The following is a 27,063-nucleotide window of genomic DNA, read 5'->3' on the forward strand; positions in this document are numbered from 1 at the left end:
TTGGATATTTTTCACGAATTATATAATAATCTTGCAAAAAAAAGAGTCAATGCCCGATCTCTGAATTTTAGCAGGTTTAGGTCTAGTTAGTACTTGGATGAGAGACCGCCAAGGAATACCAGGTGCTTTAAGCTTTTGGAATTTTTTCACTTAGTATATAATAAATTTGGCAAAAAATAGTCAATGCCCGATCTCTGAATATAAGCAGGTTTGCGCCAGGTTAGTACATGGATGGGAGACTGCCTGGGAATACCAGGTGCTTTAAATTTTTGGATATTTTTCACGAATTATATAATAATCTGGCAAAAAAAAAAAAAAAAAAAGAGTCAATGCCCGATCTCTGAATGTTAGCAGGTTTAGATCTGGTTAGTACTTGGATGAGAGACCGCCAAGCAATACCAGGTGCTTTAAGCTTTTGGAATTTTTTCACTTAGTATATAATAAATTTGGCAAAAAATAGAGTCAGTGCCCGATCTCTGAATATAAGCAGGTTTGGGCCAGGTTAGTACATGGATGGGAGACTGCCTGGGAATACCAGGTGCTTTAAATTTTTGGATATTTTTCACAAATTATATAATAATCTTGCAAAAAAAAAAAAAAATAGAGTCAATGCCCGATCTCTGAATCTTAGCAGGTTTAGGTCTGGTTAGTACTTGGATGAGAGACCGCCTAGGAATACCAGGTGCTTTAAGCTTTTGGGTTTTCTTTCCTACTTTTATAATGTACTGGCGAGTAGATTGGCTGATCTTTAAATAGCCTTCTCTTTGCAGCAGTCTTCGCTTATGGCCATACCAGCCTGGCTATGCCCGATCTTGTCTGATCTCGTAAGCTAAGCAGGTTTGGGCCTGGTTAGTGCCTGGATGGGAGACCGCCTGGGAATACCAGGTACTCTAAGGATTTTTGAAATTTTTCACTTAGTATATAATAATTTTGCCCAAAAATAGAGTCAATGCCCGATCTCTGAATATAAGCAGGTTTGCGCCAGGTTAGTACATGGATGGGAGACTGCCTGGGAATACCAGGTGCTTTAAATGTTTGGATATTTTTCACGAATTATATAATAATCTTGCAAAAAAAAAAAAAAAAGAGTCAATGCCCGATCTCTGAATCTTAGCAGGTTTAGGTCTGGTTAGTACTTGGATGAGAGACCGCCAAGGAATACCAGGTGCTTTAAGCTTTTGGAATTTTTTCACTTAGTATATAATAAATTTGGCAAAAAATAGAGTCAATGCCCGATCTCTGAATATAAGCAGGTTTGCGCCAGGTTAGTACATGGATGGGAGACTGCCTGGGAATACCAGGTGCTTTAAATTTTTGGATATTTTTCACGAATTATATAATAATCTGGCAAAAAAAAAAAAAGAGTCAATGCCCGATCTCTGAATCTTAGCAGGTTTAGATCTGGTTAGTACTTGGATGAGAGACCGCCAAGGAATACCAGGTGCTTTAAGCTTTTGGAATTTTTTCACTTAGTATATAATAAATTTGGCAAAAAATAGAGTCAGTGCCCGATCTCTGAATATAAGCAGGTTTGGGCCAGGTTAGTACATGGATGGGAGACTGCCTGGGAATACCAGGTGCTTTAAATTTTTGGATATTTTTCACAAATTATATAATAATCTTGCAAAAAAAAAAAAAAAAAATAGAGTCAATGCCCGATCTCTGAATCTTAGCAGGTTTAGGTCTGGTTAGTACTTGGATGAGAGACCGCCTAGGAATACCAGGTGCTTTAAGCTTTTGGGGTTTCTTTCCTACTTTTATAATGTACTGGCGAGTAGATTGGCTGATCTTTAAATAGCCTTCTCTTTGCAGCAGTCTTCGCTTATGGCCATACCAGCCTGGCTATGCCCGATCTTGTCTGATCTCGTAAGCTAAGCAGGTTTGGGCCTGGTTAGTGCCTGGATGGGAGACCGCCTGGGAATGCCAGGTACTGTAAGCTTTTTTGAAATTTTTCACTTAGTATATAATCATTTTGCCAAAAAATAGAGTCAATGCCCGATCTCTGAATATAAGCAGGTTTGCGCCAGGTTAGTACATGGATGGGAGACTGCCTGGGAATACCAGGTGCTTTAAATGTTTGGATATTTTTCACGAATTATATAATAATCTTGCAAAAAAAAAAAAAAAAGAGTCAATGCCCGATCTCTGAATCTTAGCAGGTTTAGGTCTGGTTAGTACTTGGATGAGAGACCGCCAAGGAATACCAGGTGCTTTAAGCTTTTGGAATTTTTTCACTTAGTATATAATAAATTTGGCAAAAAATAGAGTCAATGCCCGATCTCTGAATATAAGCAGGTTTGCGCCAGGTTAGTACATGGATGGGAGACTGCCTGGGAATACCAGGTGCTTTAAATTTTTGGATATTTTTCACGAATTATATAATAATCTGGCAAAAAAAAAAAAAAAGAGTCAATGCCCGATCTCTGAATCTTAGCAGGTTTAGATCTGGTTAGTACTTGGATGAGAGACCGCCAAGGAATACCAGGTGCTTTAAGCTTTTGGAATTTTTTCACTTAGTATATAATAAATTTGGCAAAAAATAGAGTCAGTGCCCGATCTCTGAATATAAGCAGGTTTGGGCCAGGTTAGTACATGGATGGGAGACTGCCTGGGAATACCAGGTGCTTTAAATTTTTGGATATTTTTCACAAATTATATAATAATCTTGCAAAAAAAAAAAAATAGAGTCAATGCCCGATCTCTGAATCTTAGCAGGTTTAGGTCTGGTTAGTACTTGGATGAGAGACCGCCTAGGAATACCAGGTGCTTTAAGCTTTTGGGGTTTCTTTCCTACTTTTATAATGTACTGGCGAGTAGATTGGCTGATCTTTAAATAGCCTTCTCTTTGCAGCAGTCTTCGCTTGTGGCCATACCAGCCTGGCTATGCCTGATCTTGTCTGATCTCGTAAGCTAAGCAGGTTTGGGCCTGGTTAGTGCCTGGATGGGAGACCGCCTGGGAATGCCAGGTACTGTAAGCTTTTTTGAAATTTTTCACTTAGTATATAATAATTTTGCCAAAAAATAGAGTCAATGCCCGATCTCTGAATATAAGCAGGTTTGCGCCAGGTTAGTACATGGATGGGAGACTGCCTGGGAATACCAGGTGCTTTAAATGTTTGGATATTTTTCACGAATTATATAATAATCTTGCAAAAAAAAAAAAAAAGAGTCAATGCCCGATCTCTGAATCTTAGCAGGTTTAGGTCTGGTTAGTACTTGGATGAGAGACCGCCAAGGAATACCAGGTGCTTTAAGCTTTTGGAATTTTTTCACTTACTATATAATAAATTTGGCCAAAAATAGAGTCAATGCCCGATCTCTGAATATAAGCAGGTTTGGGCCAGGTTAGTACATGGATGGGAGACTGCCTGGGAATACCAGGTGCTTTAAATTTTTGGATATTTTTCACGAATTATATAATAATCTTGCAAAAAAAAAAAAAAAAAAAGAAGAAGTCAATGCCCGATCTCTGAATCTTAGCAGGTTAAGGTCTGGTTAGTAATTGAATGATAGACTGCCAAGGAATACCAGGTGCTTTAAGCTTTTGGAATTTTTTCACTTAGTATATAATAAATTTGGCAAAAAATAGAGTCAATGCCCGATCTCTGAATATAAGCAGGTTTGGGCCAGGTTAGTACTTGGATGAGAGACCGCCTAGGAATACCAGGTGCTTTAAGCTTTTGGGGTTTCTTTCCTTCTTTTATAATGTACTGGCGAGTAGATTGGCTGATCTTTAAATAGCCTTGTCTTTGCAGCAGTCTTCGCTTATGGCCATACCAGCCTGGCTATGACCGATCTTGTCTGATCTCGTAAGCTAAGCAGGTTTGGGCCTGGTTAGTGCCTGGATGGGAGACCGCCTGGGAATACCAGGTACTCTAAGCTTTTTTGAAATTTTTCACTTAGTATATAATAGTTTTGCCAAAAAATAGAGTCAATGCCCGATCTCTGAATATAAGCAGGTTTGCGCCAGGTTAGTACATGGATGGGAGACTGCCTGGGAATACCAGGTGCTTTAAATGTTTGGATATTTTTCACGAATTATATAATAATCTTGCAAAAAAAAGAGTCAATGCCCGATCTCTGAATTTTAGCAGGTTTAGGTCTAGTTAGTACTTGGATGAGAGACCGCCAAGGAATACCAGGTGCTTTAAGCTTTTGGAATTTTTTCACTTAGTATATAATAAATTTGGCAAAAAATAGTCAATGCCCGATCTCTGAATATAAGCAGGTTTGCGCCAGGTTAGTACATGGATGGGAGACTGCCTGGGAATACCAGGTGCTTTAAATTTTTGGATATTTTTCACGAATTATATAATAATCTGGCAAAAAAAAAAAAAAAAAAAGAGTCAATGCCCGATCTCTGAATGTTAGCAGGTTTAGATCTGGTTAGTACTTGGATGAGAGACCGCCAAGCAATACCAGGTGCTTTAAGCTTTTGGAATTTTTTCACTTAGTATATAATAAATTTGGCAAAAAATAGAGTCAGTGCCCGATCTCTGAATATAAGCAGGTTTGGGCCAGGTTAGTACATGGATGGGAGACTGCCTGGGAATACCAGGTGCTTTAAATTTTTGGATATTTTTCACAAATTATATAATAATCTTGCAAAAAAAAAAAAAAATAGAGTCAATGCCCGATCTCTGAATCTTAGCAGGTTTAGGTCTGGTTAGTACTTGGATGAGAGACCGCCTAGGAATACCAGGTGCTTTAAGCTTTTGGGTTTTCTTTCCTACTTTTATAATGTACTGGCGAGTAGATTGGCTGATCTTTAAATAGCCTTCTCTTTGCAGCAGTCTTCGCTTATGGCCATACCAGCCTGGCTATGCCCGATCTTGTCTGATCTCGTAAGCTAAGCAGGTTTGGGCCTGGTTAGTGCCTGGATGGGAGACCGCCTGGGAATACCAGGTACTCTAAGGATTTTTGAAATTTTTCACTTAGTATATAATAATTTTGCCCAAAAATAGAGTCAATGCCCGATCTCTGAATATAAGCAGGTTTGCGCCAGGTTAGTACATGGATGGGAGACTGCCTGGGAATACCAGGTGCTTTTAAATGTTTGGATATTTTTCACGAATTATATAATAATCTTGCAAAAAAAAAAAGAAAAAGAGTCAATGCCCGATCTCTGAATCTTAGCAGGTTTAGGTCTGGTTATTACTTGGATGAGAGACCGCCAAGGAATACCAGGTGCTTTAAGCTTTTGGAATTTTTTCACTTAGTATATAATAAATTTGCCAAAAAATAGAGTCAATGCCCGATCTCTGAATATAAGCAGGTTTGGGCCAGGTTAGTACTTGGATGAGAGACCGCCTAGGAATACCAGGTGCTTTAAGCTTTTGGGGTTTCTTTCCTACTTTTATAATGTACTGGCGAGTAGATTGGCTGATCTTTAAATAGCCTTCTCTTTGCAGCAGTCTTCGCTTATGGCCATACCAGCCTGGCTATGCCCGATCTTGTCTGATCTCGTAAGCTAAGCAGGTTTGGGCCTGGTTAGTGCCTGGATGGGAGACCGCCTGGGAATACCAGGTACTCTAAGGTTTTTTGAAATTTTTCACTTAGTATATAATAATTTTGCCCAAAAATAGAGTCAATGCCCGATCTCTGAATATAAGCAGGTTTGCGCCAGGTTAGTACATGGATGGGAGACTGCCTGGGAATACCAGGTGCTTTAAATGTTTGGATATTTTTCACGAATTATATAATAATCTTGCAAAAAAAAAAAAGAGTCAATGCCCGATCACTGAATTTTAGCAGGTTTAGGTCTAGTTAGTACTTGGATGAGAGACCGCCAAGGAATACCAGGTGCTTTAAGCTTTTGGAATTTTTTCACTTAGTATATAATAAATTTGGCAAAAAATAGAGTCAATGCCCGATCTCTGAATATAAGCAGGTTTGCGCCAGGTTAGTACATGGATGGGAGACTGCCTGGGAATACCAGGTGCTTTAAATTTTTGGATATTTTTCACGAATTATATAATAATCTGGCAAAAAAAAAAAAAAAGAGTCAATGCCCGATCTCTGAATCTTAGCAGGTTTAGATCTGGTTAGTACTTGGATGAGAGACCGCCAAGGAATACCAGGTGCTTTAAGCTTTTGGAATTTTTTCACTTAGTATATAATAAATTTGGCAAAAAATAGAGTCAGTGCCCGATCTCTGAATATAAGCAGGTTTGGGCCAGGTTAGTACATGGATGGGAGACTGCCTGGGAATACCAGGTGCTTTAAATTTTTGGATATTTTTCACAAATTATATAATAATCTTGCAAAAAAAAAAAAATAGAGTCAATGCCCGATCTCTGAATCTTAGCAGGTTTAGGTCTGGTTAGTACTTGGATGAGAGACCGCCTAGGAATACCAGGTGCTTTAAGCTTTTGGGGTTTCTTTCCTACTTTTATAATGTACTGGCGAGTAGATTGGCTGATCTTTAAATAGCCTTCTCTTTGCAGCAGTCTTCGCTTATGGCCATACCAGCCTGGCTATGCCCGATCTTGTCTGATCTCGTAAGCTAAGCAGGTTTGGGCCTGGTTAGTGCCTGGATGGGAGACCGCCTGGGAATGCCAGGTACTGTAAGCTTTTTTGAAATTTTTCACTTAGTATATAATAATTTTGCCAAAAAATAGAGTCAATGCCCGATCTCTGAATATAAGCAGGTTTGCGCCAGGTTAGTACATGGATGGGAGACTGCCTGGGAATACCAGGTGCTTTAAATGTTTGGATATTTTTCACGAATTATATAATAATCTTGCAAAAAAAAAAAAAAAAGAGTCAATGCCCGATCTCTGAATCTTAGCAGGTTTAGGTCTGGTTAGTACTTGGATGAGAGACCGCCAAGGAATACCAGGTGCTTTAAGCTTTTGGAATTTTTTCACTTACTATATAATAAATTTGGCCAAAAATAGAGTCAATGCCCGATCTCTGAATATAAGCAGGTTTGGGCCAGGTTAGTACATGGATGGGAGACTGCCTGGGAATACCAGGTGCTTTAAATTTTTGGATATTTTTCACGAATTATATAATAATCTTGCAAAAAAAAAAAAAAAAAAGAAGAAGTCAATGCCCGATCTCTGAATCTTAGCAGGTTAAGGTTTGGTTAGTAATTGAATGATAGACCGCCAAGGAATACCAGGTGCTTTAAGCTTTTGGAATTTTTTCACTTAGTATATAATAAATTTTGCAAAAAATAGAGTCAATGCCCTATCTCTGAATATAAGCAGGTTTGGGCCAGGTTAGTACTTGGATGAGAGACCGCCTAGGAATACCAGGTGCTTTAAGCTTTTGGGGTTTCTTTCCTTCTTTTATAATGTACTGGCGAGTAGATTGGCTGATCTTTAAATAGCCTTCTCTTTGCAGCAGTCTTCGCTTATGGCCATACCAGCCTGGCTATGACCGATCTTGTCTGATCTCGTAAGCTAAGCAGGTTTGGGCCTGGTTAGTGCCTGGATGGGAGACCGCCTGGGAATACCAGGTACTCTAAGCTTTTTTGAAATTTTTCACTTAGTATATAATAATTTTGCCAAAAAATAGAGTCAATGCCCGATCTCTGAATATAAGCAGGTTTGCGCCAGGTTAGTACATGGATGGGAGACTGCCTGGGAATACCAGGTGCTTTAAATGTTTGGATATTTTTCACGAATTATATAATAATCTTGCAAAAAAAAAAAAAGAGTCAATGCCCGATCTCTGAATTTTAGCAGGTTTAGGTCTAGTTAGTACTTGGATGAGAGACCGCCAAGGAATACCAGGTGCTTTAAGCTTTTGGAATTTTTTCACTTAGTATATAATAAATTTGGCAAAAAATAGTCAATGCCCGATCTCTGAATATAAGCAGGTTTGCGCCAGGTTAGTACATGGATGGGAGACTGCCTGGGAATACCAGGTGCTTTAAATTTTTGGATATTTTTCACGAATTATATAATAATCTGGCAAAAAAAAAAAAAAAAAAGAGTCAATGCCCGATCTCTGAATGTTAGCAGGTTTAGATCTGGTTAGTACTTGGATGAGAGACCGCCAAGCAATGCCAGGTGCTTTAAGCTTTTGGAATTTTTTCACTTAGTATATAATAAATTTGGCAAAAAATAGAGTCAGTGCCCGATCTCTGAATATAAGCAGGTTTGGGCCAGGTTAGTACATGGATGGGAGACTGCCTGGGAATACCAGGTGCTTTAAATTTTTGGATATTTTTCACAAATTATATAATAATCTTGCAAAAAAAAAAAAAATAGAGTCAATGCCCGATCTCTGAATCTTAGCAGGTTTAGGTCTGGTTAGTACTTGGATGAGAGACCGCCTAGGAATACCAGGTGCTTTAAGCTTTTGGGGTTTCTTTCCTACTTTTATAATGTACTGGCGAGTAGATTGGCTGATCTTTAAATAGCCTTCTCTTTGCAGCAGTCTTCGCTTATGGCCATACCAGCCTGGCTATGCCCGATCTTGTCTGATCTCGTAAGCTAAGCAGGTTTGGGCCTGGTTAGTGCCTGGATGGGAGACCGCCTGGGAATACCAGGTACTCTAAGGTTTTTTGAAATTTTTCACTTAGTATATAATAATTTTGCCCAAAAATAGAGTCAATGCCCGATCTCTGAATATAAGCAGGTTTGCGCCAGGTTAGTACATGGATGGGAGACTGCCTGGGAATACCAGGTGCTTTTAAATGTTTGGATATTTTTCACGAATTATATAATAATCTTGCAAAAAAAAAAAAAAAAAAAAAAAGAGTCAATGCCCGATCTCTGAATCTTAGCAGGTTTAGGTCTGGTTATTACTTGGATGAGAGACTGCCAAGGAATACCAGGTGCTTTAAGCTTTTGGAATTTTTTCACTTAGTATATAATACATTTGCCAAAAAATAGAGTCAATGCCCGATCTCTGAATATAAGCAGGTTTGGGCCAGGTTAGTACTTGGATGAGAGACTGCCTAGGAATACCAGGTGCTTTAAGCTTTTGGGGTTTCTTTCCTACTTTTATAATGTACTGGCGAGTAGATTGGCTGATCTTTAAATAGCCTTCTCTTTGCAGCAGTCTTCGCTTATGGCCATACCAGCCTGGCTATGCCTGATCTTGTCTGATCTCGTAAGCTAAGCAGGTTTGGGCCTGGTTAGTGCCTGGATGGGAGACCGCCTGGGAATGCCAGGTACTGTAAGCTTTTTTGAAATTTTTCACTTAGTATATAATAATTTTGCCAAAAAATTAGAGTCAATGCCCGATCTCTGAATATAAGCAGGTTTGCGCCAGGTTAGTACATGGATGGGAGACTGCCTGGGAATACCAGGTGCTTTAAATGTTTGGATATTTTTCACGAATTATATAATAATCTTGCAAAAAAAAAAAAAAGAGTCAATGCCCGATCACTGAATTTTAGCAGGTTTAGATCTGGTTAGTACTTGGATGAGAGACCGCCAAGGAATACCAGGTGCTTTAAGCTTTTGGAATTTTTTCACTTAGTATATAATAAATTTGGCAAAAAATAGAGTCAGTGCCCGATCTCTGAATATAAGCAGGTTTGGGCCAGGTTAGTACATGGATGGGAGACTGCCTGGGAATACCAGGTGCTTTAAATTTTTGGATATTTTTCACAAATTATTTAATAATCTTGCAAAAAAAAAAAAAAATAGAGTCAATGCCCGATCTCTGAATCTTAGCAGGTTTAGGTCTGGTTAGTACTTGGATGAGAGACCGCCAAGGAATACCAGGTGCTTTAAGCTTTTGGAATTTTTTCACTTAGTATATAATAAATTTGGCAAAAAATAGAGTCAATGCCCGATCTCTGAATATAAGCAGGTTTGGGCCAGGTTAGTACATGGATGGGAGACTGCCTGGGAATACCAGGTGCTTTAAATTTTTGGATATTTTTCACGAATTATATAATAATCTTGCAAAAAAAAAAAAAAAAAAAAAGAAGAAGTCAATGCCCGATCTCTGAATCTTAGCAGGTTAAGGTCTGGTTAGTAATTGAATGATAGACCGCCAAGGAATACCAGGTGCTTTAAGCTTTTGGAATTTTTTCACTTAGTATATAATAAATTTGGCAAAAAATAGAGTCAATGCCCGATCTCTGAATATAAGCAGGTTTGGGCCAGGTTAGTACTTGGATGAGAGACCGCCTAGGAATACCAGGTGCTTTAAGCTTTTGGGGTTACTTTCCTTCTTTTATAATGTACTGGCGAGTAGATTGGCTGATCTTTAAATAGCCTTCTCTTTGCAGCAGTCTTCGCTTATGGCCATACCAGCCTGGCTATGCCCGATCTTGTCTGATCTCGTAAGCTAAGCAGGTTTGGGCCTGGTTAGTGCCTGGATGGGAGACCGCCTGGGAATGCCAGGTACTGTAAGCTTTTTTGAAATTTTTCACTTAGTATATAATAATTTTGCCAAAAAATAGAGTCAATGCCCGATCTCTGAATATAAGCAGGTTTGCGCCAGGTTAGTACATGGATGGGAGACTGCCTGGGAATACCAGGTGCTTTAAATGTTTGGATATTTTTCACGAATTATATAATAATCTTGCAAAAAAAAAAAAATAGAGTCAATGCCCGATCTCTGAATCTTAGCAGGTTTAGGTCTGGTTAGTACTTGGATGAGAGACCGCCAAGGAATACCAGGTGCTTTAAGCTTTTGGAATTTTTTCACTTAGTATATAATAAATTTGGCAAAAAATAGAGTCAATGCCCGATCTCTGAATATAAGCAGGTTTGGGCCAGGTTAGTACATGGATGGGAGACTGCCTGGGAATACCAGGTGCTTTAAATTTTTGGATATTTTTCACGAATTATATAATAATCTTGCAAAAAAAAAAAAAAAAAAAGAAGAAGTCAATGCCCGATCTCTGAATCTTAGCAGGTTAAGGTCTGGTTAGTAATTGAATGATAGACCGCCAAGGAATACCAGGTGCTTTAAGCTTTTGGAATTTTTTCACTTAGTATATAATAAATTTGGCAAAAAATAGAGTCAATGCCCGATCTCTGAATATAAGCAGGTTTGGGCCAGGTTAGTCCTTGGATGAGAGACCGCCTAGGAATACCAGGTGCTTTAAGCTTTTGGGGTTTCTTTCCTACTTTTATAATGTACTGGCGAGTAGATTGGCTGATCTTTAAATAGCCTTCTCTTTGCAGCAGTCTTCGCTTATGGCCATACCAGCCTGGCTATGCCCGATCTTGTCTGATCTCGTAAGCTAAGCAGGTTTGGGCCTGGTTAGTGCCTGGATGGGAGACCGCCTGGGAATACCAGGTACTCTAAGCTTTTTTGAAATTTTTCACTTAGTATATAATAATTTTGCCAAAAAATAGAGTCAATGCCCGATCTCTGAATATAAGCAGGTTTGCGCCAGGTTAGTACATGGATGGGAGACTGCCTGGGAATACCAGGTGCTTTAAATGTTTGGATATTTTTCACGAATTATATAATAATCTTGCAAAAAAAAAAAAAAAAAGAGTCAATGCCCGATCTCTGAATTTTAGCAGGTTTAGGTCTAGTTAGTACTTGGATGAGAGACCGCCAAGGAATACCAGGTGCTTTAAGCTTTTGGAATTTTTTCACTTAGTATATAATAAATTTGCCAAAAAATAGAGTCAATGCCCGATCTCTGAATATAAGCAGGTTTGGGCCAGGTTAGTACTTGGATGAGAGACCGCCTAGGAATACCAGGTGCTTTAAGCTTTTGGGGTTTCTTTCCTACTTTTATAATGTACTGGCGAGTAGATTGGCTGATCTTTAAATAGCCTTCTCTTTGCAGCAGTCTTCGCTTATGGCCATACCAGCCTGGCTATGCCTGATCTTGTCTGATCTCGTAAGCTAAGCAGGTTTGGGCCTGGTTAGTGCCTGGATGGGAGACCGCCTGGGAATGCCAGGTACTGTAAGCTTTTTTGAAATTTTTCACTTAGTATATAATAATTTTGCCAAAAAATTAGAGTCAATGCCCGATCTCTGAATATAAGCAGGTTTGCGCCAGGTTAGTACATGGATGGGAGACTGCCTGGGAATACCAGGTGCTTTAAATGTTTGGATATTTTTCACGAATTATATAATAATCTTGCAAAAAAAAAAAAAGAGTCAATGCCCGATCACTGAATTTTAGCAGGTTTAGGTCTAGTTAGTACTTGGATGAGAGACCGCCAAGGAATACCAGGTGCTTTAAGCTTTTGGAATTTTTTCACTTAGTATATAATAAATTTGGCAAAAAATAGAGTCAATGCCCGATCTCTGAATATAAGCAGGTTTGCGCCAGGTTAGTACATGGATGGGAGACTGCCTGGGAATACCAGGTGCTTTAAATTTTTGGATATTTTTCACGAATTATATAATAATCTGGCAAAAAAAAAAAAAAAAAAGAGTCAATGCCCGATCTCTGAATGTTAGCAGGTTTAGATCTGGTTAGTACTTGGATGAGAGACCGCCAAGCAATACCAGGTGCTTTAAGCTTTTGGAATTTTTTTCACTTAGTATATAATAAATTTGGCAAAAAATAGAGTCAGTGCCCGATCTCTGAATATAAGCAGGTTTGGGCCAGGTTAGTACATGGATGGGAGACTGCCTGGGAATACCAGGTGCTTTAAATTTTTGGATATTTTTCACAAATTATATAATAATATTGCAAAAAAAAAAAAAAATAGAGTCAATGCCCGATCTCTGAATATAAGCAGGTTTGGGCCAGGTTAGTACTTGGATGAGAGACCGCCTAGGAATACCAGGTGCTTTAAGCTTTTGGGGTTTCTTTCCTTCTTTTATAATGTACTGGCGAGTAGATTGGCTGATCTTTAAATAGCCTTCTCTTTGCAGCAGTCTTCGCTTATGGCCATACCAGCCTGGCTATGCCCGATCTTGTCTGATCTCGTAAGCTAAGCAGGTTTGGGCCTGGTTAGTGCCTGGATGGGAGACCGCCTGGGAATACCAGGTACTCTAAGCTTTTTTGAAATTTTTCACTTAGTATATAATAATTTTGCCAAAAAATAGAGTCAATGCCCGATCTCTGAATATAAGCAGGTTTGCGCCAGGTTAGTACATGGATGGGAGACTGCCTGGGAATACCAGGTGCTTTAAATGTTTGGATATTTTTCACGAATTATATAATAATCTTGCAAAAAAAAAAAAAAAGAGTCAATGCCCGATCTCTGAATTTTAGCAGGTTTAGGTCTAGTTAGTACTTGGATGAGAGACCGCCAAGGAATACCAGGTGCTTTATGCTTTTGGAATTTTTTCACTTAGTATATAATAAATTTGGCAAAAAATAGAGTCAATGCCCGATCTCTGAATATAAGCAGGTTTGCGCCAGGTTAGTACATGGATGGGAGACTGCCTGGGAATACCAGGTGCTTTAAATTTTTGGATATTTTTCACGAATTATATAATAATCTGGCAAAAAAAAAAAAAAAAGAGTCAATGCCCGATCTCTGAATGTTAGCAGGTTTAGATCTGGTTAGTACTTGGATGAGAGACCGCCAAGCAATACCAGGTGCTTTAAGCTTTTGGAATTTTTTCACTTAGTATATAATAAATTTGGCAAAAAATAGAGTCAGTGCCCGATCTCTGAATATAAGCAGGTTTGGGCCAGGTTAGTACATGGATGGGAGACTGCCTGGGAATACCAGGTGCTTTAAATTTTTGGATATTTTTCACGAATTATATAATAATCTGGCAAAAAAAAAGAGTCAATGCCCGATCTCTGAATGTTAGCAGGTTTAGATCTGGTTAGTACTTGGATGAGAGACCGCCAAGCAATACCAGGTGCTTTAAGCTTTTGGAATTTTTTCACTTAGTATATAATAAATTTGGCAAAAAATAGAGTCAGTGCCCGATCTCTGAATATAAGCAGGTTTGGGCCAGGTTAGTACATGGATGGGAGACTGCCTGGGAATACCAGGTGCTTTAAATTTTTGGATATTTTTCACAAATTATATAATAATCTTGCAAAAAAAAAAAAAAATAGAGTCAATGCCCGATCTCTGAATCTTAGCAGGTTTAGGTCTGGTTAGTACTTGGATGAGAGACCGCCTAGGAATACCAGGTGCTTTAAGCTTTTGGGTTTTCTTTCCTACTTTTATAATGTACTGGCGAGTAGATTGGCTGATCTTTAAATAGCCTTCTCTTTGCAGCAGTCTTCGCTTATGGCCATACCAGCCTGGCTATGCCCGATCTTGTCTGATCTCGTAAGCTAAGCAGGTTTGGGCCTGGTTAGTGCCTGGATGGGAGACCGCCTGGGAATACCAGGTACTCTAAGGATTTTTGAAATTTTTCACTTAGTATATAATAATTTTGCCCAAAAATAGAGTCAATGCCCGATCTCTGAATATAAGCAGGTTTGCGCCAGGTTAGTACATGGATGGGAGACTGCCTGGGAATACCAGGTGCTTTTAAATGTTTGGATATTTTTCACGAATTATATAATAATCTTGCAAAAAAAAAAAGAAAAAGAGTCAATGCCCGATCTCTGAATCTTAGCAGGTTTAGGTCTGGTTATTACTTGGATGAGAGACCGCCAAGGAATACCAGGTGCTTTAAGCTTTTGGAATTTTTTCACTTAGTATATAATAAATTTGCCAAAAAATAGAGTCAATGCCCGATCTCTGAATATAAGCAGGTTTGGGCCAGGTTAGTACTTGGATGAGAGACCGCCTAGGAATACCAGGTGCTTTAAGCTTTTGGGGTTTCTTTCCTACTTTTATAATGTACTGGCGAGTAGATTGGCTGATCTTTAAATAGCCTTCTCTTTGCAGCAGTCTTCGCTTATGGCCATACCAGCCTGGCTATGCCCGATCTTGTCTGATCTCGTAAGCTAAGCAGGTTTGGGCCTGGTTAGTGCCTGGATGGGAGACTGCCTGGGAATACCAGGTACTCTAAGGTTTTTTGAAATTTTTCACTTAGTATATAATAATTTTGCCCAAAAATAGAGTCAATGCCCGATCTCTGAATATAAGCAGGTTTGCGCCAGGTTAGTACATGGATGGGAGACTGCCTGGGAATACCAGGTGCTTTAAATGTTTGGATATTTTTCACGAATTATATAATAATCTTGCAAAAAAAAAAAAGAGTCAATGCCCGATCACTGAATTTTAGCAGGTTTAGGTCTAGTTAGTACTTGGATGAGAGACCGCCAAGGAATACCAGGTGCTTTAAGCTTTTGGAATTTTTTCACTTAGTATATAATAAATTTGGCAAAAAATAGAGTCAATGCCCGATCTCTGAATATAAGCAGGTTTGCGCCAGGTTAGTACATGGATGGGAGACTGCCTGAGAATACCAGGTGCTTTAAATTTTTGGATATTTTTCACGAATTATATAATAATCTGGCAAAAAAAAAAAAAAAGAGTCAATGCCCGATCTCTGAATCTTAGCAGGTTTAGATCTGGTTAGTACTTGGATGAGAGACCGCCAAGGAATACCAGGTGCTTTAAGCTTTTGGAATTTTTTCACTTAGTATATAATAAATTTGGCAAAAAATAGAGTCAGTGCCCGATCTCTGAATATAAGCAGGTTTGGGCCAGGTTAGTACATGGATGGGAGACTGCCTGGGAATACCAGGTGCTTTAAATTTTTGGATATTTTTCACAAATTATATAATAATCTTGCAAAAAAAAAAAAATAGAGTCAATGCCCGATCTCTGAATCTTAGCAGGTTTAGGTCTGGTTAGTACTTGGATGAGAGACCGCCTAGGAATACCAGGTGCTTTAAGCTTTTGGGGTTTCTTTGCTACTTTTATAATGTACTGGCGAGTAGATTGGCTGATCTTTAAATAGCCTTCTCTTTGCAGCAGTCTTCGCTTATGGCCATACCAGCCTGGCTATGCCCGATCTTGTCTGATCTCGTAAGCTAAGCAGGTTTGGGCCTGGTTAGTGCCTGGATGGGAGACCGCCTGGGAATGCCAGGTACTGTAAGCTTTTTTGAAATTTTTCACTTAGTATATAATAATTTTGCCAAAAAATAGAGTCAATGCCCGATCTCTGAATATAAGCAGGTTTGCGCCAGGTTAGTACATGGATGGGAGACTGCCTGGGAATACCAGGTGCTTTAAATGTTTGGATATTTTTCACGAATTATATAATAATCTTGCAAAAAAAAAAAAAAAAGAGTCAATGCCCGATCTCTGAATCTTAGCAGGTTTAGGTCTGGTTAGTACTTGGATGAGAGACCGCCAAGGAATACCAGGTGCTTTAAGCTTTTGGAATTTTTTCACTTACTATATAATAAATTTGGCCAAAAATAGAGTCAATGCCCGATCTCTGAATATAAGCAGGTTTGGGCCAGGTTAGTACATGGATGGGAGACTGCCTGGGAATACCAGGTGCTTTAAATTTTTGGATATTTTTCACGAATTATATAATAATCTTGCAAAAAAAAAAAAAAAAAAAGAAGAAGTCAATGCCCGATCTCTGAATCTTAGCAGGTTAAGGTTTGGTTAGTAATTGAATGATAGACCGCCAAGGAATACCAGGTGCTTTAAGCTTTTGGAATTTTTTCACTTAGTATATAATAAATTTTGCAAAAAATAGAGTCAATGCCCTATCTCTGAATATAAGCAGGTTTGGGCCAGGTTAGTACTTGGATGAGAGACCGCCTAGGAATACCAGGTGCTTTAAGCTTTTGGGGTTTCTTTCCTTCTTTTATAATGTACTGGCGAGTAGATTGGCTGATCTTTAAATAGCCTTCTCTTTGCAGCAGTCTTCGCTTATGGCCATACCAGCCTGGCTATGACCGATCTTGTCTGATCTCGTAAGCTAAGCAGGTTTGGGCCTGGTTAGTGCCTGGATGGGAGACCGCCTGGGAATACCAGGTACTCTAAGCTTTTTTGAAATTTTTCACTTAGTATATAATAATTTTGCCAAAAAATAGAGTCAATGCCCGATCTCTGAATATAAGAAGGTTTGCGCCAGGTTAGTACATGGATGGGAGACTGCCTGGGAATACCAGGTGCTTTAAATGTTTGGATATTTTTCACGAATTATATAATAATCTTGCAAAAAAAAAAAAAGAGTCAATGCCCGATCTCTGAATTTTAGCAGGTTTAGGTCTAGTTAGTACTTGGATGAGAGACCGCCAAGGAATACCAGGTGCTTTAAGCTTTTGGAATTTTTTCACTTAGTATATAATAAATTTGGCAAAAAATAGTCAATGCCCGATCTCTGAATATAAGCAGGTTTGCGCCAGGTTAGTACATGGATGGGAGACTGCCTGGGAATACCAGGTGCTTTAAATTTTTGGATATTTTTCACAAATTATATAATAATCTTGCAAAAAAAAAAAATAGAGTCAATGCCCGATCTCTGAATCTTAGCAGGTTTAGGTCTGGTTAGTACTTGGATGAGAGACCGCCTAGGAATACCAGGTGCTTTAAGCTTTTGGGGTTTCTTTCCTACTTTTATAATGTACTGGCGAGTAGATTGGCTGATCTTTAAATAGCCTTCTCTTTGCAGCAGTCTTCGCTTATGGCCATACCAGCCTGGCTATGCCCGATCTTGTCTGATCTCATAAGCTAAGCAGGTTTGGGCCTGGTTAGTGCCTGGATGGGAGACCGCCTGGGAATGCCAGGTACTGTAAGCTTTTTTGAAATTTTTCACTTAGTATATAATAATTTTGCCAAAAAATAGAGTCAATGCCCGATCTCTGAATATAAGCAGGTTTGCGCCAGGTTAGTACATGGATGGGAGACTGCCTGGGAATACCAGGTGCTTTAAATGTTTGGATATTTTTCACGAATTATATAATAATCTTGCAAAAAAAAAAAAAGAGTCAATGCCCGATCTCTGAATTTTAGCAGGTTTAGGTCTAGTTAGTACTTGGATGAGAGACCGCCAAGGAATACCAGGTGCTTTAAGCTTTTGGAATTTTTTCACTTAGTATATAATAAATTTGGCAAAAAATAGTCAATGCCCGATCTCTGAATATAAGCAGGTTTGCGCCAGGTTAGTACATGGATGGGAGACTGCCTGGGAATACCAGGTGCTTTAAATTTTTGGATATTTTTCACGAATTATATAATAATCTTGCAAAAAAAAAAAAATAGAGTCAATGCCCGATCTCTGAATGTTAGCAGGTTTAGGTCTGGTTAGTACTTGGATGAGAGACCGCCAAGGAATACCAGGTGCTTTAAGCTTTTGGAATTTTTTCACTTAGTATATAATAAATTTGGCAAAAAATAGAGTCAATGCCCGATCTCTGAATATAAGCAGGTTTGGGCCAGGTTAGTACATGGATGGGAGACTGCCTGGGAATACCAGGTGCTTTAAATTTTTGGATATTTTTCACGAATTATATAATAATCTTGCAAAAAAAAAAAAAAAAAAAGAAGAAGTCAATGCCCGATCTCTGAATCTTAGCAGGTTAAGGTCTGGTTAGTAATTGAATGATAGACCGCCAAGGAATACCAGGTGCTTTAAGCTTTTGGAATTTTTTCACTTAGTATATAATAAATTTGGCAAAAAATAGAGTCAATGCCCGATCTCTGAATATAAGCAGGTTTGGGCCAGGTTAGTACTTGGATGAGAGACCGCCTAGGAATACCAGGTGCTTTAAGCTTTTGGGGTTACTTTCCTTCTTTTATAATGTACTGGCGAGTAGATTGGCTGATCTTTAAATAGCCTTCTCTTTGCAGCAGTCTTCGCTTATGGCCATACCAGCCTGGCTATGACCGATCTTGTCTGATCTCGTAAGCTAAGCAGGTTTGGGCCTGGTTAGTGCCTGGATGGGAGACCGCCTGGGAATACCAGGTACTCTAAGCTTTTTTGAAATTTTTCACTTAGTATATAATAATTTTGCCAAAAAATAGAGTCAATGCCCGATCTCTGAATATAAGCAGGTTTGCGCCAGGTTAGTACATGGATGGGAGACTGCCTGGGAATACCAGGTGCTTTAAATGTTTGGATATTTTTCACGAATTATATAATAATCTTGCAAAAAAAAAAAAAAAGAGTCAATGCCCGATCTCTGAATTTTAGCAGGTTTAGGTCTAGTTAGTACTTGGATGAGAGACCGCCAAGGAATACCAGGTGCTTTAAGCTTTTGGAATTTTTTCACTTAGTATATAATAAATTTGGCAAAAAATAGTCAATGCCCGATCTCTGAATATAAGCAGGTTTGCGCCAGGTTAGTACATGGATGGGAGACTGCCTGGGAATACCAGGTGCTTTAAATTTTTGGATATTTTTCACGAATTATATAATAATCTGGCAAAAAAAAAAAAAAAAAAGAGTCAATGCCCGATCTCTGAATGTTAGCAGGTTTAGATCTGGTTAGTACTTGGATGAGAGACCGCCAAGCAATACCAGGTGCTTTAAGCTTTTGGAATTTTTTCACTTAGTATATAATAAATTTGGCAAAAAATAGAGTCAGTGCCCGATCTCTGAATATAAGCAGGTTTGGGCCAGGTTAGTACATGGATGGGAGACTGCCTGGGAATACCAGGTGCTTTAAATTTTTGGATATTTTTCACAAATTATATAATAATCTTGCAAAAAAAAAAAAAAATAGAGTCAATGCCCGATCTCTGAATCTTAGCAGGTTTAGGTCTGGTTAGTACTTGGATGAGAGACCGCCTAGGAATACCAGGTGCTTTAAGCTTTTGGGGTTTCTTTCCTACTTTTATAATGTACTGGCGAGTAGATTGGCTGATCTTTAAATAGCCTTCTCTTTGCAGCAGTCTTCGCTTATGGCTATACCAGCCTGGCTATGCCCGATCTTGTCTGATCTCGTAAGCTAAGCAGGTTTGGGCCTGGTTAGTGCCTGGATGGGAGACCGCCTGGGAATGCCAGGTACTGTAAGCTTTTTTGAAATTTTTCACTTAGTATATAATAATTTTGCCAAAAAATAGAGTCAATGCCCGATCTCTGAATATAAGCAGGTTTGCGCCAGGTTAGTACATGGATGGGAGACTGCCTGGGAATACCAGGTGCTTTAAATGTTTGGATATTTTTCACGAATTATATAATAATCTTGCAAAAAAAAAAAAATAGAGTCAATGCCCGATCTCTGAATCTTAGCAGGTTTAGGTCTGGTTAGTACTTGGATGAGAGACCGCCAAGGAATACCAGGTGCTTTAAGCTTTTGGAATTTTTTCACTTAGTATATAATAAATTTGGCAAAAAATAGAGTCAATGCCCGATCTCTGAATATAAGCAGGTTTGGGCCAGGTTAGTACATGGATGGGAGACTGCCTGGGAATACCAGGTGCTTTAAATTTTTGGATATTTTTCACGAATTATATAATAATCTTGCAAAAAAAAAAAAAAAAAAAAGAAGAAGTCAATGCCCGATCTCTGAATCTTAGCAGGTTAAGGTCTGGTTAGTAATTGAATGATAGACCGCCAAGGAATACCAGGTGCTTTAAGCTTTTGGAATTTTTTCACTTAGTATATAATAAATTTGGCAAAAAATAGAGTCAATGCCCGATCTCTGAATATAAGCAGGTTTGGGCCAGGTTAGTCCTTGGATGAGAGACCGCCTAGGAATACCAGGTGCTTTAAGCTTTTGGGGTTTCTTTCCTACTTTTATAATGTACTGGCGAGTAGATTGGCTGATCTTTAAATAGCCTTCTCTTTGCAGCAGTCTTCGCTTATGGCCATACCAGCCTGGCTATGCCCGATCTTGTCTGATCTCGTAAGCTAAGCAGGTTTGGGCCTGGTTAGTGCCTGGATGGGAGACCGCCTGGGAATGCCAGGTACTCTAAGCTTTTTTGAAATTTTTCACTTAGTATATAATAATTTTGCCAAAAAATTAGAGTCAATGCCCGATCTCTGAATATAAGCAGGTTTGCGCCAGGTTAGTACATGGATGGGAGACTGCCTGGGAATACCAGGTGCTTTAAATGTTTGGATATTTTTCACGAATTATATAATAATCTTGCAAAAAAAAAAAAAGAGTCAATGCCCGATCTCTGAATTTTAGCAGGTTTAGGTCTAGTTAGTACTTGGATGAGAGACCGCCAAGGAATACCAGGTGCTTTAAGCTTTTGGAATTTTTTCACTTAGTATATAATAAATTTGGCAAAAAATAGAGTCAATGCCCGATCTCTGAATATAAGCAGGTTTGCGCCAGGTTAGTACATGGATGGGAGACTGCCTGGGAATACCAGGTGCTTTAAATTTTTGGATATTTTTCACGAATTATATAATAATCTGGCAAAAAAAAAAAAAAAAAAGAGTCAATGCCCGATCTCTGAATGTTAGCAGGTTTAGATCTGGTTAGTACTTGGATGAGAGACCGCCAAGCAATACCAGGTGCTTTAAGCTTTTGGAATTTTTTTCACTTAGTATATAATAAATTTGGCAAAAAATAGAGTCAGTGCCCGATCTCTGAATATAAGCAGGTTTGGGCCAGGTTAGTACATGGATGGGAGACTGCCTGGGAATACCAGGTGCTTTAAATTTTTGGATATTTTTCACAAATTATATAATAATCTTGCAAAAAAAAAAAAAAATAGAGTCAATGCCCGATCTCTGAATATAAGCAGGTTTGGGCCAGGTTAGTACTTGGATGAGAGACCGCCTAGGAATACCAGGTGCTTTAAGCTTTTGGGGTTTCTTTCCTTCTTTTATAATGTACTGGCGAGTAGATTGGCTGATCTTTAAATAGCCTTCTCTTTGCAGCAGTCTTCGCTTATGGCCATACCAGCCTGGCTATGCCCGATCTTGTCTGATCTCGTAAGCTAAGCAGGTTTGGGCCTGGTTAGTGCCTGGATGGGAGACCGCCTGGGAATACCAGGTACTCTAAGCTTTTTTGAAATTTTTCACTTAGTATATAATAATTTTGCCAAAAAATAGAGTCAATGCCCGATCTCTGAATATAAGCAGGTTTGCGCCAGGTTAGTACATGGATGGGAGACTGCCTGGGAATACCAGGTGCTTTAAATGTTTGGATATTTTTCACGAATTATATAATAATCTTGCAAAAAAAAAAAAAAGAGTCAATGCCCGATCTCTGAATTTTAGCAGGTTTAGGTCTAGTTAGTACTTGGATGAGAGACCGCCAAGGAATACCAGGTGCTTTAAGCTTTTGGAATTTTTTCACTTAGTATATAATAAATTTGGCAAAAAATAGAGTCAATGCCCGATCTCTGAATATAAGCAGGTTTGCGCCAGGTTAGTACATGGATGGGAGACTGCCTGGGAATACCAGGTGCTTTAAATTTTTGGATATTTTTCACGAATTATATAATAATCTGGCAAAAAAAAAAAAAAAAAGAGTCAATGCCCGATCTCTGAATGTTAGCAGGTTTAGATCTGGTTAGTACTTGGATGAGAGACCGCCAAGCAATACCAGGTGCTTTAAGCTTTTGGAATTTTTTCACTTAGTATATAATAAATTTGGCAAAAAATAGAGTCAGTGCCCGATCTCTGAATATAAGCAGGTTTGGGCCAGGTTAGTACATGGATGGGAGACTGCCTGGGAATACCAGGTGCTTTAAATTTTTGGATATTTTTCACAAATTATATAATAATCTTGCAAAAAAAAAAAAAAAATAGAGTCAATGCCCGATCTCTGAATCTTAGCAGGTTTAGGTCTGGTTAGTACTTGGATGAGAGACCGCCTAGGAATACCAGGTGCTTTAAGCTTTTGGGTTTTCTTTCCTACTTTTATAATGTACTGGCGAGTAGATTGGCTGATCTTTAAATAGCCTTCTCTTTGCAGCAGTCTTCGCTTATGGCCATACCAGCCTGGCTATGCCCGATCTTGTCTGATCTCGTAAGCTAAGCAGGTTTGGGCCTGGTTAGTGCCTGGATGGGAGACCGCCTGGGAATACCAGGTACTCTAAGGATTTTTGAAATTTTTCACTTAGTATATAATAATTTTGCCCAAAAATAGAGTCAATGCCCGATCTCTGAATATAAGCAGGTTTGCGCCAGGTTAGTACATGGATGGGAGACTGCCTGGGAATACCAGGTGCTTTAAATGTTTGGATATTTTTCACGAATTATATAATAATCTTGCAAAAAAAAAAAAAAAAGAGTCAATGCCCGATCTCTGAATCTTAGCAGGTTTAGGTCTGGTTAGTACTTGGATGAGAGACCGCCAAGGAATACCAGGTGCTTTAAGCTTTTGGAATTTTTTCACTTAGTATATAATAAATTTGGCAAAAAATAGAGTCAATGCCCGATCTCTGAATATAAGCAGGTTTGCGCCAGGTTAGTACATGGATGGGAGACTGCCTGGGAATACCAGGTGCTTTAAATTTTTGGATATTTTTCACGAATTATATAATAATCTGGCAAAAAAAAAAAAAAAGAGTCAATGCCCGATCTCTGAATCTTAGCAGGTTTAGATCTGGTTAGTACTTGGATGAGAGACCGCCAAGGAATACCAGGTGCTTTAAGCTTTTGGAATTTTTTCACTTAGTATATAATAAATTTGGCAAAAAATAGAGTCAGTGCCCGATCTCTGAATATAAGCAGGTTTGGGCCAGGTTAGTACATGGATGGGAGACTGCCTGGGAATACCAGGTGCTTTAAATTTTTGGATATTTTTCACAAATTATATAATAATCTTGCAAAAAAAAAAAAAAAATAGAGTCAATGCCCGATCTCTGAATCTTAGCAGGTTTAGGTCTGGTTAGTACTTGGATGAGAGACCGCCTAGGAATACCAGGTGCTTTAAGCTTTTGGGGTTTCTTTCCTACTTTTATAATGTACTGGCGAGTAGATTGGCTGATCTTTAAATAGCCTTCTCTTTGCAGCAGTCTTCGCTTATGGCCATACCAGCCTGGCTATGCCCGATCTTGTCTGATCTCGTAAGCTAAGCAGGTTTGGGCCTGGTTAGTGCCTGGATGGGAGACCGCCTGGGAATGCCAGGTACTGTAAGCTTTTTTGAAATTTTTCACTTAGTATATAATAATTTTGCCAAAAAATAGAGTCAATGCCCGATCTCTGAATATAAGCAGGTTTGCGCCAGGTTAGTACATGGATGGGAGACTGCCTGGGAATACCAGGTGCTTTAAATGTTTGGATATTTTTCACGAATTATATAATAATCTTGCAAAAAAAAAAAAAAAAGAGTCAATGCCCGATCTCTGAATCTTAGCAGGTTTAGGTCTGGTTAGTACTTGGATGAGAGACCGCCAAGGAATACCAGGTGCTTTAAGCTTTTGGAATTTTTTCACTTAGTATATAATAAATTTGGCAAAAAATAGAGTCAATGCCCGATCTCTGAATATAAGCAGGTTTGCGCCAGGTTAGTACATGGATGGGAGACTGCCTGGGAATACCAGGTGCTTTAAATTTTTGGATATTTTTCACGAATTATATAATAATCTGGCAAAAAAAAAAAAAAAGAGTCAATGCCCGATCTCTGAATCTTAGCAGGTTTAGATCTGGTTAGTACTTGGATGAGAGACCGCCAAGGAATACCAGGTGCTTTAAGCTTTTGGAATTTTTTCACTTAGTATATAATAAATTTGGCAAAAAATAGAGTCAGTGCCCGATCTCTGAATATAAGCAGGTTTGGGCCAGGTTAGTACATGGATGGGAGACTGCCTGGGAATACCAGGTGCTTTAAATTTTTGGATATTTTTCACAAATTATATAATAATCTTGCAAAAAAAAAAAAATAGAGTCAATGCCCGATCTCTGAATCTTAGCAGGTTTAGGTCTGGTTAGTACTTGGATGAGAGACCGCCTAGGAATACCAGGTGCTTTAAGCTTTTGGGGTTTCTTTCCTACTTTTATAATGTACTGGCGAGTAGATTGGCTGATCTTTAAATAGCCTTCTCTTTGCAGCAGTCTTCGCTTATGGCCATACCAGCCTGGCTATGCCTGATCTTGTCTGATCTCGTAAGCTAAGCAGGTTTGGGCCTGGTTAGTGCCTGGATGGGAGACCGCCTGGGAATGCCAGGTACTGTAAGCTTTTTTGAAATTTTTCACTTAGTATATAATAATTTTGCCAAAAAATAGAGTCAATGCCCGATCTCTGAATATAAGCAGGTTTGCGCCAGGTTAGTACATGGATGGGAGACTGCCTGGGAATACCAGGTGCTTTAAATGTTTGGATATTTTTCACGAATTATATAATAATCTTGCAAAAAAAAAAAAAAAGAGTCAATGCCCGATCTCTGAATCTTAGCAGGTTTAGGTCTGGTTAGTACTTGGATGAGAGACCGCCAAGGAATACCAGGTGCTTTAAGCTTTTGGAATTTTTTCACTTACTATATAATAAATTTGGCCAAAAATAGAGTCAATGCCCGATCTCTGAATATAAGCAGGTTTGGGCCAGGTTAGTACATGGATGGGAGACTGCCTGGGAATACCAGGTGCTTTCAATTTTTGGATATTTTTCACGAATTATATAATAATCTTGCAAAAAAAAAAAAAAAAAAAGAAGAAGTCAATGCCCGATCTCTGAATCTTAGCAGGTTAAGGTCTGGTTAGTAATTGAATGATAGACTGCCAAGGAATACCAGGTGCTTTAAGCTTTTGGAATTTTTTCACTTAGTATATAATAAATTTGGCAAAAAATAGAGTCAATGCCCGATCTCTGAATATAAGCAGGTTTGGGCCAGGTTAGTACTTGGATGAGAGACCGCCTAGGAATACCAGGTGCTTTAAGCTTTTGGGGTTTCTTTCCTTCTTTTATAATGTACTGGCGAGTAGATTGGCTGATCTTTAAATAGCCTTCTCTTTGCAGCAGTCTTCGCTTATGGCCATACCAGCCTGGCTATGACCGATCTTGTCTGATCTCGTAAGCTAAGCAGGTTTGGGCCTGGTTAGTGCCTGGATGGGAGACCGCCTGGGAATACCAGGTACTCTAAGCTTTTTTGAAATTTTTCACTTAGTATATAATAGTTTTGCCAAAAAATAGAGTCAATGCCCGATCTCTGAATATAAGCAGGTTTGCGCCAGGTTAGTACATGGATGGGAGACTGCCTGGGAATACCAGGTGCTTTAAATGTTTGGATATTTTTCACGAATTATATAATAATCTTGCAAAAAAAAGAGTCAATGCCCGATCTCTGAATTTTAGCAGGTTTAGGTCTAGTTAGTACTTGGATGAGAGACCGCCAAGGAATACCAGGTGCTTTAAGCTTTTGGAATTTTTTCACTTAGTATATAATAAATTTGGCAAAAAATAGTCAATGCCCGATCTCTGAATATAAGCAGGTTTGCGCCAGGTTAGTACATGGATGGGAGACTGCCTGGGAATACCAGGTGCTTTAAATTTTTGGATATTTTTCACGAATTATATAATAATCTGGCAAAAAAAAAAAAAAAAAAAGAGTCAATGCCCGATCTCTGAATGTTAGCAGGTTTAGATCTGGTTAGTACTTGGATGAGAGACCGCCAAGCAATACCAGGTGCTTTAAGCTTTTGGAATTTTTTCACTTAGTATATAATAAATTTGGCAAAAAATAGAGTCAGTGCCCGATCTCTGAATATAAGCAGGTTTGGGCCAGGTTAGTACATGGATGGGAGACTGCCTGGGAATACCAGGTGCTTTAAATTTTTGGATATTTTTCACAAATTATATAATAATCTTGCAAAAAAAAAAAAAAATAGAGTCAATGCCCGATCTCTGAATCTTAGCAGGTTTAGGTCTGGTTAGTACTTGGATGAGAGACCGCCTAGGAATACCAGGTGCTTTAAGCTTTTGGGTTTTCTTTCCTACTTTTATAATGTACTGGCGAGTAGATTGGCTGATCTTTAAATAGCCTTCTCTTTGCAGCAGTCTTCGCTTATGGCCATACCAGCCTGGCTATGCCCGATCTTGTCTGATCTCGTAAGCTAAGCAGGTTTGGGCCTGGTTAGTGCCTGGATGGGAGACCGCCTGGGAATACCAGGTACTCTAAGGATTTTTGAAATTTTTCACTTAGTATATAATAATTTTGCCCAAAAATAGAGTCAATGCCCGATCTCTGAATATAAGCAGGTTTGCGCCAGGTTAGTACATGGATGGGAGACTGCCTGGGAATACCAGGTGCTTTTAAATGTTTGGATATTTTTCACGAATTATATAATAATCTTGCAAAAAAAAAAAGAAAAAGAGTCAATGCCCGATCTCTGAATCTTAGCAGGTTTAGGTCTGGTTATTACTTGGATGAGAGACCGCCAAGGAATACCAGGTGCTTTAAGCTTTTGGAATTTTTTCACTTAGTATATAAT

At 38.9% G+C, this 27,063-nt stretch overlaps 28 pseudogenes; all 28 read left to right on the top strand.

The window, feature by feature from the left end:
• Nucleotides 1-778: 778 nt before the first annotated feature.
• LOC127937387 (uncharacterized) lies at nt 779-897 on the top strand (annotated as a pseudogene).
• Nucleotides 898-1,820: 923 nt separating this feature from the next.
• Nucleotides 1,821-1,939, top strand: LOC127936208 (uncharacterized; annotated as a pseudogene).
• A 920-nt stretch (nt 1,940-2,859) lies between these two features.
• On the top strand, nt 2,860-2,978 carry LOC127936927 (uncharacterized; annotated as a pseudogene).
• A 785-nt stretch (nt 2,979-3,763) lies between these two features.
• LOC127937310 (uncharacterized) lies at nt 3,764-3,882 on the top strand (annotated as a pseudogene).
• A 916-nt stretch (nt 3,883-4,798) lies between these two features.
• On the top strand, nt 4,799-4,917 carry LOC127937388 (uncharacterized; annotated as a pseudogene).
• A 502-nt stretch (nt 4,918-5,419) lies between these two features.
• Nucleotides 5,420-5,538, top strand: LOC127937251 (uncharacterized; annotated as a pseudogene).
• A 916-nt stretch (nt 5,539-6,454) lies between these two features.
• LOC127936209 (uncharacterized) lies at nt 6,455-6,573 on the top strand (annotated as a pseudogene).
• A 785-nt stretch (nt 6,574-7,358) lies between these two features.
• On the top strand, nt 7,359-7,477 carry LOC127937311 (uncharacterized; annotated as a pseudogene).
• A 919-nt stretch (nt 7,478-8,396) lies between these two features.
• Nucleotides 8,397-8,515, top strand: LOC127937252 (uncharacterized; annotated as a pseudogene).
• Nucleotides 8,516-9,023: 508 nt separating this feature from the next.
• LOC127936733 (uncharacterized) lies at nt 9,024-9,142 on the top strand (annotated as a pseudogene).
• Nucleotides 9,143-10,209: 1,067 nt separating this feature from the next.
• On the top strand, nt 10,210-10,328 carry LOC127936211 (uncharacterized; annotated as a pseudogene).
• Nucleotides 10,329-11,113: 785 nt separating this feature from the next.
• On the top strand, nt 11,114-11,232 carry LOC127936559 (uncharacterized; annotated as a pseudogene).
• Nucleotides 11,233-11,733: 501 nt separating this feature from the next.
• On the top strand, nt 11,734-11,852 carry LOC127936734 (uncharacterized; annotated as a pseudogene).
• Nucleotides 11,853-12,776: 924 nt separating this feature from the next.
• LOC127936560 (uncharacterized) lies at nt 12,777-12,895 on the top strand (annotated as a pseudogene).
• A 1,194-nt stretch (nt 12,896-14,089) lies between these two features.
• LOC127937390 (uncharacterized) lies at nt 14,090-14,208 on the top strand (annotated as a pseudogene).
• Nucleotides 14,209-14,710: 502 nt separating this feature from the next.
• On the top strand, nt 14,711-14,829 carry LOC127937561 (uncharacterized; annotated as a pseudogene).
• Nucleotides 14,830-15,745: 916 nt separating this feature from the next.
• LOC127936212 (uncharacterized) lies at nt 15,746-15,864 on the top strand (annotated as a pseudogene).
• A 786-nt stretch (nt 15,865-16,650) lies between these two features.
• Nucleotides 16,651-16,769, top strand: LOC127937312 (uncharacterized; annotated as a pseudogene).
• Nucleotides 16,770-17,405: 636 nt separating this feature from the next.
• LOC127936929 (uncharacterized) lies at nt 17,406-17,524 on the top strand (annotated as a pseudogene).
• A 1,059-nt stretch (nt 17,525-18,583) lies between these two features.
• On the top strand, nt 18,584-18,702 carry LOC127937313 (uncharacterized; annotated as a pseudogene).
• A 922-nt stretch (nt 18,703-19,624) lies between these two features.
• Nucleotides 19,625-19,743, top strand: LOC127936364 (uncharacterized; annotated as a pseudogene).
• Nucleotides 19,744-20,529: 786 nt separating this feature from the next.
• On the top strand, nt 20,530-20,648 carry LOC127936889 (uncharacterized; annotated as a pseudogene).
• Nucleotides 20,649-21,572: 924 nt separating this feature from the next.
• On the top strand, nt 21,573-21,691 carry LOC127936561 (uncharacterized; annotated as a pseudogene).
• Nucleotides 21,692-22,614: 923 nt separating this feature from the next.
• LOC127937391 (uncharacterized) lies at nt 22,615-22,733 on the top strand (annotated as a pseudogene).
• A 923-nt stretch (nt 22,734-23,656) lies between these two features.
• LOC127936213 (uncharacterized) lies at nt 23,657-23,775 on the top strand (annotated as a pseudogene).
• A 920-nt stretch (nt 23,776-24,695) lies between these two features.
• LOC127936735 (uncharacterized) lies at nt 24,696-24,814 on the top strand (annotated as a pseudogene).
• Nucleotides 24,815-25,599: 785 nt separating this feature from the next.
• Nucleotides 25,600-25,718, top strand: LOC127937314 (uncharacterized; annotated as a pseudogene).
• Nucleotides 25,719-26,634: 916 nt separating this feature from the next.
• Nucleotides 26,635-26,753, top strand: LOC127937392 (uncharacterized; annotated as a pseudogene).
• Nucleotides 26,754-27,063: the final 310 nt, after the last annotated feature.

This window comes from Carassius gibelio, chromosome A19 (assembly GCF_023724105.1).
Source record: "Carassius gibelio isolate Cgi1373 ecotype wild population from Czech Republic chromosome A19, carGib1.2-hapl.c, whole genome shotgun sequence".
In the NCBI taxonomy this organism is placed as follows: domain Eukaryota; kingdom Metazoa; phylum Chordata; class Actinopteri; order Cypriniformes; family Cyprinidae; genus Carassius; species Carassius gibelio.